This window comes from Typopeltis vanoorti, chromosome 13 (assembly GCF_054136105.1).
Source record: "Typopeltis vanoorti isolate ZY-2024b chromosome 13, IOZ_Tvanoo_1.0, whole genome shotgun sequence".
NCBI lineage: Eukaryota > Metazoa > Arthropoda > Arachnida > Uropygi > Thelyphonidae > Typopeltis > Typopeltis vanoorti.
In genome coordinates this window covers 119,356,214-119,377,358 of record NC_143561.1, presented here as the reverse complement: position 1 = coordinate 119,377,358, position 21,145 = coordinate 119,356,214, and the positions used below count along the sequence as shown (strand labels likewise).

General features: G+C 35.5%; 1 protein-coding gene across 1 annotated transcript in view; it reads right to left on the bottom strand.

Moving 5' to 3' along the window:
* LOC150100498 (muscleblind-like protein 2a) overlaps nt 1-21,145 on the bottom strand; it is a 549,014-nt gene that overhangs the window by 273,212 nt on the left and 254,657 nt on the right.

Sequence of the window (21,145 nt, the reverse complement as noted above, 5' to 3'; positions counted from 1 at the left end):
CCTTGCCACACCTCTGGGAAAAGTCAAAAATGGTTGTCTGAAAATTTCTACGACTTCACCAGTCCAAATGTTTGGCCTCCAAACTCCCCAGATCTTAACCTCATGGATTATTTTGTATGGGGCGCAGTTGAAAAAGACACCAATCGCACTTCCAGTAATACAAAAGCCCAGTTAATGGATAAAATTAAAACAGTTTTTGCGGCCCTTCCCAGGGAGACTGTAGCATCAGCTTGTTCGAGGTTCCGAAGCAGAATTGAAGCTGTGATCGATGCTAATGGTGGTTATTTTGAGTAAATCTTGTTGATAGTATTGTAATTAACTCTGCCTGTAATGTTTTTTGTCAATTCATTAAATTTAATAGATACAAAGAAGATTTTCTTTTTCCTTACGAAACTGTCAAATTTATCCCGAACACCCTGTATATGCATGATTACATACCATGAATAATATTGAACATTGTCTTACATGTCGAAGAAACAATTTCATTGCAACAAAGGGGAGATTAGAATTTTGTCAAAGTCTCCTGGCCTGAATGGCATTTCTCTGATTGTTCTGAAGTTTGGGCTCCGCGAAAGACGTGGAGCATAATTCTTCCCTATTCCACTGTTACCCATCACGCCGTTTGGAAATCGCCCTATATTCAAACCCATCCCAAAATTACGACGATAAATCTTTAGCATGGAATTTCAGCCCAAATGCGTTCACTTCATTTTTTTCTAAATGGGGAAAATCATTAATAATCAACAGGGCAGAGTCAGACGTCGGTTTTTCGGGCCTCAGACTGAGGCCCCGCGTTTTCAAATTTCTAAGAAAATTTTATAATAGAATTTTTGATGTTTCAGAGATGTATTGATATGGGAAATATTTTAGCATGTAACTACAGTATATGTATTTAATGTTTGTAAATTATGTTTAATAAGATTATGATTTTTCGACAAAATCATAATGTCATAAGTGATGGTGGATAAAACTTTATATCAAATTTGAAATTAACGCTAGGGGTCCACGAGATTCGGTTTGTAACCTGTTCTTTTCTTTTTAGAAACCATTTCCAGTGGACTGCACACCGAATACTGTTATGGTGGTAACAGTAACAACCATATCTTTCTCATTTGAAAAACTTATTATATAAATCAGCGAAAGTTCCAGAATACCAACTTTTATTGTCCTGATTTCTTATCTCCAAATTATTAAAGAAATATGATAACAGTATTAATTTTAATGTTGGTTATTGTTTTTTAAATTGTTTACTTTGGAAATAAAAGTACCAAATTTCCGAATTCATAAAAATGACATTACTCGTCCATTTAGTTAATATATTTGGACTTTGAAAATTACGATTTCCTCGAGCAAACCACCAGCATACCTCAAGCGTTAAACTTGTGCAGGGTCCGCAAAAGCATGTACGGGAATAAAAATGAAGCTCATGATGTTATTATTGATTTTAAGTGTTTTAGAAGATTATTAAAAATACCGCCACATATTGGCGAGAATATTTTCCAGACCATACGACAGTATTATAAATGTTATTTCGATTTCTTAAAAAATTGTAGTATGAATAATGATTAGAAGTCTCCGAGTTTAAGTGGTTGCCACAAACTGTCTCATGTGTTAAATCAAATCTGTACTGACAACAGTTGTTTGATTTCATCCGGTCAAACGGACAATCAAAACTAAGTTGTTGTTTTTGTCCTTTAAAGATACAAAATACGTAGTACGCAACTGGGGCGAATTCTCCATGCTTGCTGCGCAAGCTCATTACTTGAGAGAGAAGTAATATTTATTTGTTAATAAATGCATGCATTTATAAGCATTCATTTAGGTTTTTATTTTTTTTGACAGAGGACGTCTTAAGCTTGCGCGGGAATAATTGAGCTTTGCGTAGTGTATCGAAGGCCAATGCTTGTCTAGTCAAAGCTACCTTGGCTTGCTCGGTTGTAGGAGCTTCCAGGTCCTCGCAGCACTGTGATTTCATGCGCGTGCATAGCCATTTCACGCAGTCTGACTCTGTTGCTGAAACACAGGCCATACGCAGTCAACGTAGCTCTAGCCAGTGAGCTTCAGCCAGCCTTTACAAGTGTGCGTGTTGCTTGGGAAAATTAAGTTACAACCCATTTTTTTATGACGATGTTATTGACCAGTTCATAAAGAAGAACCGGAGGGTAGAATTTGTATTCAAGTAGCTAAATTGAAAAAGATAGAATATCATTTGTAAAATAAATGTTCTATTTGGATGATTAAATGTACATAATTTCTAAATATATTGTTTTAAATGGTCAGTAATTCATTATTCCGCTAATCAGACTTCGATCATGCCTCTCACTCCCTGCATGATAACAAAAGCAGCATTCGCCCCTGGTACGCACCTCTCCGAATCTTGTTATTCATGCGTATGGCTTACATGATGGATTGAAATAAAATATATAGCATTTAGGATCTCTATTAACATTTTTAATAACCTCAACTCTGGTTTAAATTAGACCATTTTCAGTAGCAAAACCAAGTAAACTAATACGTACTTCTCTTTTATAAATGAGGTGTATATTACACAATAGACGAGGTTTAATACTGTGATAAATCGTGATCCAACTATGCATTTAAGTTTACGGCCAAAGCAGGTATGAGGCCAGTGAGTTCTATCTGAAAGCCCTTATAAAAAGTCTTCGCGTCCCAGATGAGATTGGAAGCAAGTTTTTTTTTTTTTTTTTTCCCTCCTGCTTGTTTGCTTGTCCCATCCATTTGAACAGCTAAGCTGTAAGTTTTGATTGTCTAAAGACACCACTTTTTGATACGTCTCAGCATTTCTTACCTTCCGAATATGATGGTTAATAGAGGAATGTTCGAAACTCCTTACAATGGTATAACAAAACAGTTAAAAGAAAAACAAATCACGTACGTGATCATCCATAACAGGAGCGATGGTGATCATTTTTAAACGTACATGTAAATCCAGGCTGAGTTACGTGAAAGGCACATTTTGCGATCCTTCTACGATTTCCATAATTGTTTCAGGTATGTTTTTCAGTATTTTCGTTGGATATGAACATGGATCTCTATCTCTTGCATGTTTACATGATTCTCAATAACTCATCTACAATTCATGCATATACAGATTCGGCTCATAGAATTAACGTCTTTGTTAACAAATGTTGTTCATCGTTTTCTGAATGGAGTACATTACAGAATGTTCCAGTAGCGTGAAGCATGGCTGATATTATCATTCACAGCGATTCTTCTAGTAATGTTCTTTTTGAGCGTTCTCTCTCTCTCTTTCTAAAGAAAGCGAGGGACAAGGGACGAATATTCTTCAGGATCGTTGTGAAAACAATGAATTTTTTTTTAAGGGCACAGGGAAATAAGGTTATTGTGTAACCAAGAAATACTTTACCCCGGCTTGCAGAGCACGTAATGCTACAGCCCCATTCTTTAGGAATAAAATGCTTAAGGTAAATATAGATTCTGTGGTTTGGTAAAATCCTTCGATATACATTCATGGCACGTGGAATGGAACTTTACGACTACTCACAACGGTCTGCATAAAATAAGGTTTACTGGCTATTCTAACAGGCTTAAAGATGCACGAAAAAGCAGCTACGGATGGCCTCTTTTTTTTTTTTTTTTTTTAAACATTATCACGCTAGGAGTACTGATTGCCGGTTCACAAAATGGTAATGGAATGGTAGGTCCAGTGTAGGCAGATTAGTGGGATTAAGGCTATAATTGGCGAATATCAGATTAAGGTGCAAAGTTTCAATGGCCGAATCCATGGCTGGCCATGACCTGGCATTAGTAAGGGTACGAAGAATTTGGCAATAATCTTAGCAATATAGGTCTATTAATAAGACGTAGTGGAGAGTTTTTCGACCCCGTGAACACGCATCTACAGACATAGGGTTACGGTGGTTAGCCCTTTGCCTTCGAGGCAAAGGGCTAACCACCTTATCCTCGAAGCCGTCGCGGATTCAAATCGTAACAAGCCACTAGGCCTAATACGTGAAAGGAGGAGTGGCGAGGATGAGTAATAGTCGTACTGTGGTTAATGAACTGAACATCTTTAGGTTCTTGATGGGGGATGATGACTGAACACTTCTAAGTCAGAATCCCGTCTAGCAACTGCAACAATATCGTTCGTGCCTCGCCCGTTGAAAGGCAGCGCTAGCCAGAGTTACTTTGGTACTGTTACGGTGCGATCGCTCTGGCGATGAGGCCACTAGAACGGAAGCATCACGGTGGCCGCTGCGTCCTACTCTGCACCATTCAAGTATGACGTGCGGGCACCAAATCATCTGCTGACGATCTAAGTACTGGTCTGGGTGTCGTGCTAGAAGAGCAGCCACCACAGTGCGATTTATTGCAAGACAGAAGAATTTCTATCTGAATCAGCGTTTCAGTAATCACGCAGGTCAAAGGTAAAAGTGCACCTTGTTTATTTGCATCACAAATGAAGTTCAGCTGTCGCTCCCCCCTTTTTTTAAAAATTTTTTTTTTTTAAACTGCATATGGTATTTATGGATCGTGATGGATTTATGGTATTCAGTCTTCTTTGTTCTCGTCGAAAACATCAACTTCTCCAGGAAATCTCGCATATTATATTTTCTTGACCAAGGTAATGATGGTAGACATGCAGTGGCTTAAACCTTACTATGCTGAATAACAACACTTCCTTTCTTTTTGTTGTTGTTCCAACTATTTTATCCTTTTCATTAACAGCTTAGAACACTACAGCCTTCTTTAGCTCCCCTCGTAGAATCGTTATCAGCATTATTTAAGAAAGGATGGAAGAAATAAGCTTTACTGGTGCAAACACACTTCTTCAACAGTTTTCATTTCCAATTTAATCCTTTCCGTCTTAAGATATTTGGGGGATTTGCGGCGTATAGAGGATGTCCTGGCAACCGTTTGAAGTGTAAAAAAAATCTACGACTGATGCTGATGAAATGTGTGCAAACAAGATTACGCGACACCTCCAAGGACTCATCGTGGGAGGGCACACTACTCAACTACACAACTCCCGTCTCCCCGTACTTAAACCTTCAACTACATAACTATCACCAACACACAACGCAATCCACCACCCCACCCCAATAGTATTTTTGTCTGTAAATTGCGTGGCCAATTTGCCTGTATGTGGGATGAAAAACCTGAATTTTTGGAATGAAAAATCATGCTACCTCCTTATGAAATTGGCTAACACTCCTTCAAAAAAAAAAAAAAAAAGGAAACCTACGTATTCCTGTTGTCACGTCAGGAATCGAACCCAGGTCTTTTCCAATCGAAGGTCGCAATAACCTTTATGATACCTTATTATGAAAATACAAAATTTAAGCTATGTAGATCAATTAATCCTATCCTGTCATCTTTATCTCCTTTAAGAATACGCTTAAGACGAGGTTCGTATACTGTACTGAAACTACGCGAACCCCGCCCCCCCCACTCTTTTTTTTTTTATCATCCGATTATCGGTTTAGCTACCTATTTTTAATAACCAAATTCCATATTTGCTTTGAGGAAAAAAAAAAAAAAAAATCCGCTGACACCTTTTATTCCCATATAGGGAGTAAGCGAGTAGGGAGTATGTAACTTTTGGAGACTGAGGGGACAGTTCAATGAAATTTAATAATGACAAAATAAATAACACTTAATATTAACGCGCGCTTCAGATTACTTCTAAAGATATACAAAATACATACAAGCCTTAAAATTGTAAAAATATATTCCAATCAAACTGAAAATGTAGATAATATCTTCTTACAGAATTCACTAAAAGCATTAAAGTGAAATAAACACGATTGCTAATTTGTACGAGAAAGCGCTTTAAATCATTTTGGAAATTATCGTAAGAATTTACATCGCAAGTACTGTACGATGTAAATTCCTAGATGCATTGAAATCACTGAGGCCGAAAAAAAAATTAAATTTAAGTCTGCACACTATCCCAAATACCAAGAGTAAGTTATATATATACACCTGGTCGTCGACGTACGACCGTCCGCACTTATGATCACAAAAAATAAATAAATAAATCAGGCAGCTGCGCGTACATAACTATGGGTACGAATACATTTGAAGGATTTGAAAAAGGAGAGGAACTGGAAGTGATTACAGAAAAAATAGTTATACATGCAAAAAATCTTAAATTAGAATGTGAAATAGATGACGTAGAGGAGTTGCTAGATTGTGAAATAAAAGAACTTTCGGATGAAAAGTTGATTGAATTGGAAGCACAGAGCGTGTCAGAAGAAAAAGCGAGGGAGGAAGAAGAGAAAGAAGAAGAGGAGCCGGAAAAGAAATTCAGTGCAAAGAGTTTATCAGATTCTTTTTCGCAAATGAATAAAGCTCTCGCCAGTTTCTAAGCAATGTCGAATGATTCACAAAGGTTGAACGTATCATTCAAGATGCTATGCGTTGTTATCGTGAGATATATGAAGAAAAAAAGAAACGAACTGTTCAAACAAAGCTCAGCATGTTCCTCATCAAGAGAACATCTCCTACCTCAACCCAAGAACATCACCCTGACGATACACAACCCAGCACAAGCAAAGATTAAAAACTGATTTTGTAAATTTCATTTGTATTAATTTTTACATTAATTTTAGATTGTGTTTACAGTATGTACAGTATTATTTTTCACATTATGTACAATATACATAATTATAAATTTAAAAGATTATAAAAATAAATTATAAAGATGATAAAAAGATTAGAAAGGTTAAAGAATACTGTTAATAAATATATGGCCGACATACGACCAGATCGACTTATGACCTGTCAGCCAGAACGAAGTCGACGACCAAGTGTATTATTTGTTTTATACTTTTTTTTTTGTATGTGTGTGTGTAATTCAGGCCTTCACTAGGCGAGGCAGAATTCTTATGCCGATCGATGAACATCATCTGTAACCTAATGACAACTACAACTATGCCTGCGGCAGGATTCGAACACGTAGTGCTGGATGGAAAGTGGATACATTAACCACTCGACCAACAGGCCAGTTCCGTGGATGGTTTTCTTGATTTTCGGATTATGTATACGATGTTCCTTTGTTTTCGAAATGAATTCTGGTCGTGCATCAATTTTACTCGTCTATTGACTTAAAACGTTATGAAATAAGAAAAGTTTATAAAAAAATAGGTTAAGATATAAAAAACTTTGGATAAAAGAATCAAACAGTTACGTAAAAGGTTGAAAGAAAACTGAATAAATAGGCAGTGCACTGAGATAGAATTACAAAATAAGAACAAAACCAGAGAAGCATTCCTGAAAGTGAAAGAACTTAATGGAAAAGCAAAACGTACACAGTCTAATAACATCAAGGACAAAGATGGAAACATACTCTTTGATAAGGAACAGTTAAATGAAAGATGAGTGGAGTACTTATCAGATCTCTATGATGATGATAATGGTAACATGTTGGATGATTCACGACACTTTAAGTTAAACGCAGCATCAGATACCACTCTACCCACAAGAAAGGAGGGAGAACATATAATTAAGAATCTTCCTAATAATAAATCCCCTGGGTGTGATAATATTCCAGCTGAGCTGCTGAAAGCTTTGACTGGCAATAATAACAACTATTTAGTGGAATCCATTCAGGACATGTATAAAACAATACAATTACCTGAAGTTTTTACAACATCTATCTGTATACCAATTCCAAAGAAACATAATGCACAAAATTGTAAATTGTGAGGTTTACAGAATTGTGAGCCTAATATCCCATGCACCTAAAATTATTTTAACCTTCGTTAACAAACAAATTGAAAGAGCCATAAGCGGTGAATTGGGTGAACAATAGAAAGGCTTCAGAAGAGGAATGGGAACCATTAATGCTCTCCTGGAACTAAAAATACTAATTGAAAGATCACTTGAAAGAAATAGGAACATTTACATATGCTTCATAGACTTTCAGAAGGCTTTTGACCGGTAAAACATAATAAAATGTTCAATATATGAGATAAATTAGACATAGAAGATCATGTACTTAAGATTATAAAAAATGATTTGCACCAAACAGAAAATGTAGATGTTTAACTCTGAGACTTCTGAAGTGAAAATAAAAAGAGGAGTTAGACAATGTTGTATCTTTTCACCAAATCTATTTAATATCTATAGTGAGACAGTGATGAAAAGATTGAAAAACAAAAAACAGGAATTAGTGTCAATCGTATAAAATACAACAATCTTAGATATGCTGATGATATCATTCTAATAGCAGAAAACAGAAACAAATTAATCAAATTACTGCAGCTACTAAGTGAAGAAGGTAAAGAATTTGGATTAAATATTAATGCAAAAATAATAATAATATCGAATAAATTCCTGAAAAAATAAATTCCAGAAAAATTAATGTTATCATCTGTTTGTGTGAACTCGTCACTCAGTGTTATTAGCAGCATCACAATTTTTTTTTTTTTTTTTGTAAAATCCTGTCATGGATTCCCTAAAAGAAAAGCAGAGCTTATGGACTTCAACTATGTCCCGAGTTGCAAACCAGAAACTGGCCAACAATCGCTTAGAGTGGAACATTTTTCGGAAGGAACTCCATTTGTAAGCAATATATTGATTTTGGCTGCTTGGAATTTACGTTGATCAGCTATATATTCTATAGCTTGCGATTTCGAAAGTTGTCATAACTGAACTCGATCGACGAGTATAACACATTCAGGTCACCAAAAATCAAAGTGAAAATAATTAAAATTTATCAGCTAGGATGACATTAGATGACAATGCGAAATGAAATATCCTTGAAATCCGAACTAATTCTAAGAGTACTCATTGCTCAATTAATATTCCACGCTGTTTTGTCAATTTGAACTCATCTACAACTACAAAATATCGTTAGGGCTTACCTGCATAAAACGTCTCCTTTCCGTCCTGTCTTTGGGTGGTCCAAAAACACCGCTGTTTGGTGCGTCATGCAAAACGTCCAAACTGTGCACTAGTTTTAACTGATTCCACTCAAATATTACATGCTACAATTTGTTATACTTCTAAATGGCAGATTCCATGCACCAAGCGTATTAATAGTAATAAATTAATTGTAATGAAATCAATGAACAACAAAAAAAGGTTAATTGTTATTTCCCCATTTATTTCAACAAAAAATAAAGGCTTAAACGAATGCAAAACAGTGTCCTGTATACAATGCTAAACTGGACAATATTTTTCCCAGTGAAAGTAAAATAAAAAGGACCAAAAAAAACTGCAATCATTTGCATGAGATTTCGAGAATCCAGGATTTTTTTAAAATTTAATATAGATGTATTTTTTACGATTACCTGAAGTGGGATACTACTGAAAAATGTACTTTGGAATTATTCTCATTATTTATATATGTGTAACGAAAATTTCGATTTTATCAACTTCAAAAAATTACTTTTGCGCATTTTAAAAATGTCGAAGACATCTAAAACCAAAACAAAGCTCTTGAATGATATTATGTAATGGATAATATTATACATAAAATGGCCCCCTGCCATGATTTGCCTTACTTCTTCGAATCTGAAGCTCTTAAAACGCAAGTGGAGCACTTATTTTGATTGTGTTTAGCGTGGAAAGACGCAGGTGATCTGAAATTCACGAATATTACCGCTTTTAATTAGTGCCAACTATGGCAGTCATTTAAGATGCTTGTACAGCAAGCGATCACTTTATTTTCAAATCTTATCGCTTTCCGATGGGATCGTAGTAGGGTAGGCGCTTTTGACAAGATCAAGATAAGACAAGGAATCGTGATGTGATTGGTTGTTCGGATGATGATGTCATTGTGTTTGTGACGTCATGAGATTGCAATGTTTGGAATTTCCCTGGGGGCATGTGTGTGTGAGTGAGGTCAGGTCGTGTGTTTTCGTTCGGGTATGTAATTGTGGATATGGTAGGCGCTTTAGACAAGATCAAGATAAGATAAGGAATCGTGACATGATTGGTTGATAAGATGAGGTTTTTGTGTATGTGACGTCATGTGTTTGGAATTAATTTTTCTGGGGATCGTATGTGGCAGGGACATCACGTTGTTTTGTTCGCGTAATTAATTGTGGGTGTTGTTTAGAGATAAGGATTCGTGTGGTGATGGGTGGAGCACCATGAACAAAATAGGAGTAGGGTGAATTGGGTAAGTGCATCCGTGTCCTATTATCAGATAAAGATTAGTGACCTAATTTGTTTGTTGTGAATAAGTGTTGTTATTGATTTGAATGGAAAAGGTTAGAGATAAGGATTCGTGCCGTGATCGGTGGGACACTCTGAACGAAACAGGGGTAGGGTGAATTGGGAAGTGAGTCCATGTCTTGGATGTGTGTTGTTATGAATCGTAGATAAGTAAATAGTTTGTGTATGGCATTATGAGTGATGGATAGTGATAAGATAAAGTTTGGAATTTAGCTGGGGCCCCCCTTCTGCCAGGGACATAACGTAGTGTGTTTGGTTCACGTTAGCATTGTGGCTGATTTTAGAAAAAAGGAATCATGATGATATGCATTTGGAAATTTTGGGGGAACATATGTCACTGTGATATCACATGGTGTTTTGGTTTGCCTATGGAATTGTGGGCGATGTTTTTGAGATAAGATATCTTCAGGTGTGACAGACATCCATCATTATCCTCAAGTTGTGTTTGGTTGTCTATAGATGGCAGTGCTAATTTTCCAATACAGTTTCGGGTATTTCTTTCTTGTTAAATGACTGTTGGAATTCTTAGAGTATAGTAGAGTCTAGTGGCAGCAGTGTTTAGACATTTCTAATTAAAAAAAAAGTCTGGTTAATTTGTGGCAAGAAAAAAAAATTCATTTGTACTTATTCATTTCAAAAGACACAATTACATCATTAGCTATCACAGCTGTCTTTTTTTTCTTTTTTTTCCCATTCTACTAATGGAATAATATGTGTTGTCAAGTTTTGAAAAAAAAAAGTTGACTGCCAGTCATATGTTTTTAAACTTTTATCATGTACAAATATTTGAAAAGAAAAGAAAAATCTGCCTTCTTTTCTACACCAAGTGTTTTTAAGAATTTGGTAATGTGATGGGTTAAAATATCTGCAGTCTCTCTGTAAAATAACCAAATTATTATCTTGCTTTGTGTGGGAAAAGGTAAAATTTGTATTTGTGTTATCTGGAGAGAGTAGAAACCTTTTTTCTATATCGAACTTTAAGAGTTTTATCACATTTTGAGTTAAATTATCTGCTGTCTTTCTGTAAACCACCAAATTCTAACAGGTTGGATTTTAGTATGTGAACGAAATGTTTAATAACCCAACAATGTGTAATGCAACCTATTGACAATTTTCTAAATAGTTAATTACATGATATCAGTTTTACCATGTTCCTGGCATTAATTTCATGGTAGTGATTTTTTTTAACAATAATTAAACAGAATTGTATTAAGGTATAAAGTTATGGATTTAAATATCAAAATCTAAACTGAATAACTGAGTAAAAATTTCACTGTGGAAAACACAACAACATACATCTTTGTTCATTTAAGTTTTACAAACATTTTATTTTCCTGAAATATTATTTACAAAGAAAAAAAATTCGAAAAAACTTATTACCTAAAAATATTTTATAATATTTAGTTTACACTCTTAAAATTTTTCAAAGATTTCAATAAAGAAAAATGTTCATTACTCACATTACACCAAAATAGTTGGTCATGCAAAAGAGTTTTTAGATCAGATACCATGGTAACCACACTTCCATACATTTGATATTGCATCAGTCTGGAAATGACACCGTGCCTTGTTAAGCTTTCTGGGTATTCTTTTGTCACCAAATATACACAAGCAATTTTTGTAAAATGTTTGTAAATGTCCCAAAATAAAGAATATTTATCGAATTGGATAAAATCTTGCAAGTCTAATTTTACCATTGTTGAATTTAAATGATTAGCGATAATTTTCCTTATGATACAAATAGCAAGTAATTCAGTTATCAAAAATAGCAAATGATTCTCAATGTCATACATTTTTGGTGAAAATATCTCGCCTTCTTCACAACTAATAGAGAAAACTTCACTTCCATCAGCTCCTGTATCATCGAGCATTAATTCCCCATCTTGGCATTTCAGAATATAACAATCACCGAGGTCCACTTCATAGTCAACTCGTCTTTGCAAGTAGCTGAGAATATCAAAGAATGTCTTTGCAAGTAGCTGAGAATACCACTTCCTGCATAACTTTTCCCAAGTGGTCATGGATAAATACATCGCATGTACGTATCTTCTAAAATAATGACAGGTTTCCATCCTTTTAGAGCTATGGGAAGAGTTTTGTCTTGTGCTATATTCAAGAAAGAAAATTTCAAAGACTTTTGTGCTTCACTCATTATTTTACTTTACTGGACACAAAACAACATAATAAGATAGCTGCACTGGATGAACGAATTTCAGTAAATGAAAAGACACTCGACTCTATTGTTTTTCCTTATAGTACTGTTTACTTGACCCTTACCCTTCCTTCCAAAATGAAACTCGCACAGATGACTCACAGACATGTTTTTGCATGATAGCAGATTTGATGTGAGTTTATCATACTTTGTGACATCATGGGGCAAACTTTATCTCTGTGGCTCAAATTCATCCAAAAGGAAGATGAGTGAGCTCGCCATTTGCAGATATCTTTTAGTGATGTCACCTCAAACAGATAACCAATGAGATGAACGATCTTGCCGTTTGCAGATGTCTGAAATTGTTGGGATGGAAAAAAATAGCATTACGTGGTGGAGGTGAAAGGGTAGTAAAGAGGTTGACAGTGGTCTTCCCTGCAAGACTGCCCCACCCTCCCTCTCCTCCAGATGTCTGCTCATCCAAGAGGGAGATGAATGTCATGTCACCTCCAACTGATGCTGATAACATAGGAGCAAAAAAACGCGTTTTTTTTTTTGCTCCTATGTTATCAGTTGGAGGTGACATGACTAAAAGAAATCTGACAATGGTGAGCTCACTCATCTCCCCTTGGATGAGCAGACATCTGGAGCAGAGGGAGGGTGGGGGAGCTTTGCAGGGAAGACCATTGTCAACCTCTCGACTACCCTTTCACCTCCACCATGTAATGCTTTTTTTTTCATCCCAACAATTTCGGACATCCACAAATGGTGAGATTGTTCATCTCATTGGTTATCTGTTTCAGGTGACATCACTAAAAGATATCCGCGAATAGTGAGCTCGCTCATCTTCCTTTGGATGAATGCGAGCCACAGAGATAAAGTTTGCCCCATGATGTCACTAAGTATGATAAACCCACATCAACATCAAATCCACCAGCATGCAAAAGCATGTCTGCGAGTCATCTGCATGAAAGTTTGTTTCAAAGGAACGGTCAGGTAAACAGTACTATAAGGAAAAACAATTGAGTCGGGTGTCTTTTCAGTTATTGCAATTCATTCAGCCAGTGCAGCTATTATATTGTGGTGTTTTGTGTCCAATAAAGTAAAATAATGAGTGAACAACAAGTCTTTGAAATTTTCTTTCTTCAGGAAAATAGCACGAGACGAAACTCTTCACACAGCTCTAAAAGAATGGAAACCTGTCATTATTTTAGAAGATACGTACATGTGATGTATTTATCCATGACCACTTGGGAAAAGTTACGCAGGAAGTGGTTTGATATTCTCAGCTACTTGCAAAGACGAGTTGACTATGAAGTGGACCTCGGTGATTGTTATATTGTGAAATGCCAAGATGGGGAATTAATGCTCGATGATACAGGAGCTGATGGAAGTGAAGTTTTCTCTATTAGTTGTGAAGAAGGCGAGATATTTTTACCAAAAATGTACGACATTGAGAATCATTTACTAATTTTAGGAAACTGAATTACCTGCTATTTGCATCATGAGGAAAATTATCGCTAATCATTTAAATTCATCAATGGTAAAACTAGACTTGCAAGATTTTATCCAATTCGATGAAGATTCTTTATTTTGGGACATTCACGACTATTTTATAAAAACAGCTTGTGTATATTTGGTGACAAAAGAATACCCAGAAAGCTTAATGAGGCATGGTGTCATTTCCAGGCTGACGCAATATCAAATGTATTGAGCAGTACTAACTATGGTATCTGATCTAAAAACTCTTTTGCGTGACCAACTATTTTGATGTAATGTGAGTAATGAATATTTTTCTTTATTGAAATCTTTGGAAAATGTTAAGAGTGTAAACTAAATATAGTGAAATATTTTTAGGTAATTACAAGTTTCGAATTTTTTTTCTTTGTAAATAATATTTCAGCAAAATAAAATATGCACTTGTAAAACTAGAATGATCAAAGATGTATGTTGTGTTTTCCACAGTGAAATTTTTACTCAGTTATTCAGTTTAAAATTTGATATTTAAATCCATAACTTTATACATTAATGCAATTCTGTTTAATTATTGTTAAAAAAAATCACTACCATGAAATTAATACCCGGCACATGGTAAACCTGACATCCTGTAGTTAATTATTTAGAAATTTGTCAATAGGTAGCATTAGACATTGTTTGAGTTATCTGTAAACATTTCATTCACATACTCGAAATTCCAACATGTTAGAATTTGGTGGTTTTACAGAGAGAGACAGCAGATAACTTAACCCAAAATATTACTTAAACTCTTAAAGTTTGGAATAGAAAAAAGGTTTCTTCTCTCTCCAGATAACACAAATACAAATTTTACCTTTTCCCTATACAAAGTAAGATAAGAATTTGATTATTTTACAGAGAGACTGCAGATATTTTAACCCATCACATTACCAAATTCTTAAAAACGCTTGGAGTAGAAAAGAAGACACATTTTTCTTTTCTTTTCAAATATTTGTACATGATAAAAGTTTTAAAACATATGACTGGCAGTAGAAACTTTTTTTTTCAAAACTTGACAACACATACTATTCCATTAGGAGAATGGAAAAAAAAAAAGACAGCTGTGATAGCTAATGATGTAATTATGTCTTTTGAAATGAATAAAGTACAAATGAATTTTTTTTCTTGTGAAATTTCTTGCCACAAACTAACCAGACTTTTTTTTTTAATCCAGGTATTTTGAATCAGGTATTAAATTAATAGCCGACTTTTAGTGGAGAATATTTCACCTGAAAAGTGACAATTTATTTATTATATATGTAGATACCTCCAACAGACTAGAAAAAACAGTCATACTTAAAGTACAACTGTTAGAATTTGGTTATTTTACAGACAGACTGTAGATATTTTAACCCATCATGTTACCAAACTCTTAAAAAAGGTTGGTGTAGAAAAGAAGAAAAAAACTGGGGAAACTGATATCCGGTAATTAATTATTTTAGAAAATTGTCTAATGCTATTTATTGACAATGGGCGAGTTATCTGTAAGCATTTCGTTGACATACTCAAACCCCCGAACTGATAATACCGCACAGAATATCAAAGGGAGGATATGAGTCGTGAAAAAGGTGAAGTTTGAATTGTCGTGTGGGAAGTATTATTATCAAACCCTCCGGTAAGACGAGGAGAATTCCAATCCCCCCAGTCAGAAAAGTTCACAAGTAGACAACAATTTGGCAAATATGGGTCACTGGTGGATATTAGCCATGACAAGACACATTGAGCTGCTGTGGGAAAAACAAAGCAAAACATAGATTGCATGAGAGTGTAGGAAATAAATGAACCACATAGTAACTATAAGGAAAAAGAGTCAACTGCATTTCCGACCTTGTATTTGTGTGTTTTGTGGTATGAATATATGTTAAAAATTAACAATCTTGAATATTCAGAAAACCATGATAGTTCCAAGATGCCGTATTCTGGAATGCAAGTTAATATTTTTTGTTTAACTTAAACATAGCATGTGATATTTGTAATTTCAATGACCTGTGATCGTATGTTTTGGTAAGTGCAATTCTAATTCTGAATATTTTTTTCCCATAAGAATAATCATAGGATACATATATTAGAGTATTACCATGGGATACATTAGCAACTTTTCATGTCGAATGTTTGTGGTTGAGTGACATCAGGATATACAGGGTGTTCGGGATAAATTTGACAGTTTCGTAAGGAAAAAGAAAATCTTCTTTGTATCTATTAAATTTAATGAATTGACAAAAAAACATTACAGGCAGAGTTAATTACAATACTATCAACAAGATTTACTCAAAATAACCACCATTAGCATCGATCACAGCTTCAATTCTGCTTCGGAACCTCGAACAAGCTGATGCTACAGTCTCCCTGGGAAGGGCCGCAAAAACTGTTTTAATTTTATCCATTAACTGGGCTTTTGTATTACTGGAAGTGCGATTGGTGTCTTTATCAACTGCGCCCCATACAAAATAATCCATGGGGTTAAGGTCTGGGGAGTTTGGAGGCCAAACATTTGGACTGGTGAAGTCGTAGAAATTTTCAGACAACCATTTTTGACTTTTCTCAGAGGTGTGGCAAGGGGCCGAATCCTGCTGCCATACATACGGCCTACCATTGGCTACCCTTGTTATCCAGGGCTTGACTACAGTTAGCAACTCCACGAACAAAGCCCGAATTCCAATGCCAGGGTTCTTCAACACCTGTTCCTGCAGATTTGCGAGGAATTCTGCTGTACGAACGCAATCAGATCGTCTGCTAGGGATCTTTCTTCTTGCTACATCCTCGTAGTCACCATTGCAAGTCTCTAGTTCATGCCTGATTGTTTTTACTGTATTCAGGGAGCATTGGGCAGCAGTCGTAATATCCTTATTTTGATGGCGGGCACGAATCATCATGATACAAGTTATTCTCTTCCATGATTCAGGTGGGTTCCAGCTATCCATCCTTTCTGACATCTTGTATATGAATGAAGAAGGGTCCAAACTTTTAAATGAAGAGAAGTGTGTGTTAATACATGTAACTTACGGAAAAATATAATTAATTATAAATATGTCAAATTTATCCCGAACACCCTGTAATTATTCAGAAATGTCTAAATGCTGTTGCCACTAGACTCTACTATACTCTAAGAATTCCCACAGTCTTTTAACAAGAAAGTAATATCCCAAACTGTATTGGAAAATTAGCACTGCCATCTATAGACAACCAAACACAAAACTTGATGACGATGATGGATGTTTGTCACCCTGGATGTCTGTCACACCCAAAGATATCTTATCTCAAAAATATCGCCCACAATTCCATAGGCAAACCAAAACACCATGTGATATCACAGTGACATATGTTCGACATGACATATTGACAAATACATAACATCATGATTCCTTATTTCTAAAATCAGCCAAAATGCTATACGTGAACCAAACACACGATGTTATGTCCCTGACAGAAGGGGGGCCCCAGCAAAATTCCAAACATTCCAAACTTTATCTTATCACTATCCATCACCCATAATGCCATACACAAACCATTTACTTATCTACAACTCAATACAACACACATCCAAGACATGGACGCACACTTCCCCATTCACCCTACCCCTATTTTGTTCAGAGTGTCCCACAATCACAACACGAATCCTTAACTCTAACCTTTTCCATTCAAATCAATAACGTCACTTATTCACAACAAACAAATTACGTCACTAATCTTCATCTGATAACAGCACACATCCAGGACACGGACATGCTTCCCACATTCACCCTATCCCTATTTTGTTCATAGTGCCCCACCAATCACGACACGAATCCTTATCTCTAAACATCACCCACAATTCCATTTGCGAACAAAACGTGACGTCACTTCCACATATGTTCCCCAGAAATAAGGCTCTAAATAGCCTTACCCAGAAAAATTCCAAACACATGACGTCACATACACAAAAACCTCATCATCTTATCAACCAATCATGTCACGATTCCTTATCTTATCTTGATCTTGTCAAAAGCGCCTACCATACCCACAATTCCATACGCGAACCAAAACACACGACCTGACCTTACACACACATACGCCACCCAGAGAAATTCCAAACATTCCAATCTCATGACGTCACACACAATGACGTCATCATCTGAACAACCAATCACGTAACGATTCATTATCATATCTTGATCTTAATCTTTTCAAAAGCGCCTACCCTACTACTGGGCTCATTTCAGCCAGCAAACTCCAATAAATGGGCTAGGCTTTGTTTACTTAACTACTGGATGTCCTGAGTTCAAAACTGATATGGGAAAAAAAACAATCTCAACTTGTTCACATATACAGAAAAATAATCAAAAATGTAAACCAACCAAATTCGAATATACACTTTTTTTTTCTTTAAATAAAAATAACTTATGAATTACACTTTGTCCAAAATCAAAATTTTCGAAAAACTGAGGCAGCCTTCGGGAAATCTAGGCCAATATCCATTTAAATCAAAATAAATCAAACAGGGAAGCCATGACAAGATTACCAATTAGCAAAGATGATCAATTCTCTACTGGTCTTTCTTCCCAAAAGATAGAAATGTACACTTCAAATGTAATCTACGTATGCAGTTAAATTTAGATGTTATGCACATGAATAAAGTCACTCATTCGGAATAAAATAGTAAAATCAGAGCAAAAGAATACAGTAAAATTATTATTCTTGATGTCGAAGTCCTTCCATTAACCACCATACCGGCTTTGACGTGGATTTACAAGGTTTTCATTGAAATAATATTTGGATGTTATTCTAATAACATGGATACTGAGCATAAATCATCGCTATGGCCACTTGGATGATTAACAGCAAATAAATCAAAACGAGATTACGATCGAATAGATGCTAACTTCGAGATTAAAAACCACTACATGCGATTTTTTTTTTTTTTCATGCACTCTCTCTAAACGGGCTCAGTAAAAAATATTATTTTTATTTATTTATTTTGTATACTACGTTAAGAAAAGATGTCTGTGTGGCCTCCTGGAGATTTTCTTGACGCTGGACGAAGTTTTTTTTTAGGCCTATTTTCATCCGCTTCCAAAGTTAGTCTATGCCTGGTGCAGGAAAGCAGGATTTTTCAAAGATTCTTTAACCTCGGAACTGACAGTTACGCAAAACCGCAGAATGGCCTGTATATAGGCCTCCTTCTTGCGCAGCACGAAGAAGGCCAACAAAATCATATTCTCCCGATAATAATGTTCGGTTTCTTTGAGACAAGGTCTATATTACTAGCCTCCGATAATAATAAAAAAAAATTAAAATAAAAAAAAGCCAATCGCTGATTTTTTCCCCTAGTTTACTATCTTTCTTTCATTTAAATGTGATACAATATGGAGAAATATTTGCAGTTAACCAAAATTGAATACAGCGCACTCTATGCCTTCATGAGTGATGCAACTTGTGATTATCGTTGATGTTCTACCACTGAGAAGAAATAATTCTCGTTAATACTAACTGTGGAAAATAGAATAGGCGATATCGTCATATTCTTCTGTAAAAATACGAAATTTCATGTTTTCGTGTATAATTTCAGCTAATTTTTGGATGTTCTGGTACGAAGGTACGTTTTGCTTCAGGTTATTGATTTCGGTGTACTAATTATACGTTCTAGTAAGTCTGATATTACGTGAAATAGCATTAAATTTTTAAATGAATTTTATTCAAATTTGTTACTTTTGTACACCACTACGGCTGTTTTCTACGTTGTTATATCATATTTAGATCCTTTTTTAAAGACAAGTTCTTGATGTACACAAAACCAACACAAAATAAATGAAATAAGGAACGTAAATATTTTTGTCAACTCTGCTTATAGAAACCGACCATTTTGTGAACGAAAAGCAAGGTGCTTGCGTGGCGAGTCGCAGACTGTTCCTTGATACGTTTGTTGGGTCCAGTTCAGTGAGAGCATTTGTTTTGGAAGTGATTTATCACAAAAACCAGACAGAATACCAAAATAAAGGGGGGGAAATATCACAAGACTTAGGTATCTGGTAGATTCAGTATATTACTTCTTACAAAAAATTCTTGTAATCGAAAACTGCTAGTTAGTATGATGCAGCCAAATCGTGAGGCACATAAAGTGAGTCAAAATTCTTGAATAACAATCATGATGAGCATTATTTCTTTAAAATCACTTTGCTATTTAATAAAAGCCTCATTCCTATGGCGAATATTAGAAGAATTACACTTGTGCTTTATATTCATATTTTTAAATTTTGCAAATGAATTGTATATTCGTTTCGAAGAAAAAGCAGAGGAACGGTATAAACCCGATCTCAATACTCGTTAAGATTTAGGGAAAACACACAGTAATATGGGCTTAAATTTCTTATAGAACGACGTGCACTACTTTTGAATACTTTGGCCTGATAGTCTAATATTCGTTGCTTTGCAGAGAGAATTATATTTGATAGGAAATTTCGGGTCTACACACATTTTTTTTTTTTTTTCGTTTTAGCTAGCAGTTAATAATATTGAATAACTGTCAATGCGAATTTTTTTAAGTAATACTTATTTTAGATTAGTTCGAAAGAGATTCCAGATAGTATTACTTAATTGACAGCGGGATTAAAAATGATAACCATGTCCGCCTATTATACGCCTTTCCTGTAAGTTTATTCGTTTTTTTTTTTTTGTTTTTTTTTTTTAACTAACTACATTGGAAGCATCTTCTTCGAATTGTCCGCGTGTTGCGAAAGTAAAAAGAAACAAAGTGGTGAAACGGAGGGGAGGTCATTGAGAATTTTTGAGAGTAACAAGCTGGCAGTTCCAAGATGACAAGACGTCGTGAGAAGTGATTTACCCGGCATGCATGCAGAAGAATGCGAAGGCTGGGATGGGGGGGGGGGGAGTTTGAGAGACATGCATTTGTATTGTTAAAGTGAGTTGGCCACCCATTCATGCACTGGCGCCATTACGCTGTCCACAATACGCAAATGAGCAATGCAACTAAATATAACATAAAAGGTTAACAACATAAAAGCCCAAAAAAGCAAGCAAAAAAAGCTTAAAAATAATAAGCAGCCTTTAAAAGTCTCTTGACACGTAGTATTTTGATCTGTCTTTTATTTACGGGTCTATAAAGCTGAAGTGCCCTGAAAGTTTTTCTGGGCCCTTCTGCAAAAAAAAGTTGCCTCATAGGGGATTATTGAAATAGAAATAGCGTGAAATTGAGCAGGATGTGGGAAGTGCCAACTGCGGTTGCTGTTGGTTTTCTTAAGACGTCGTTCTAAAATGGGTTAAAATGGGGGGGGTACGGGAAACATCGGTGTTTTGCCAAGGGGAAGGCAGAAC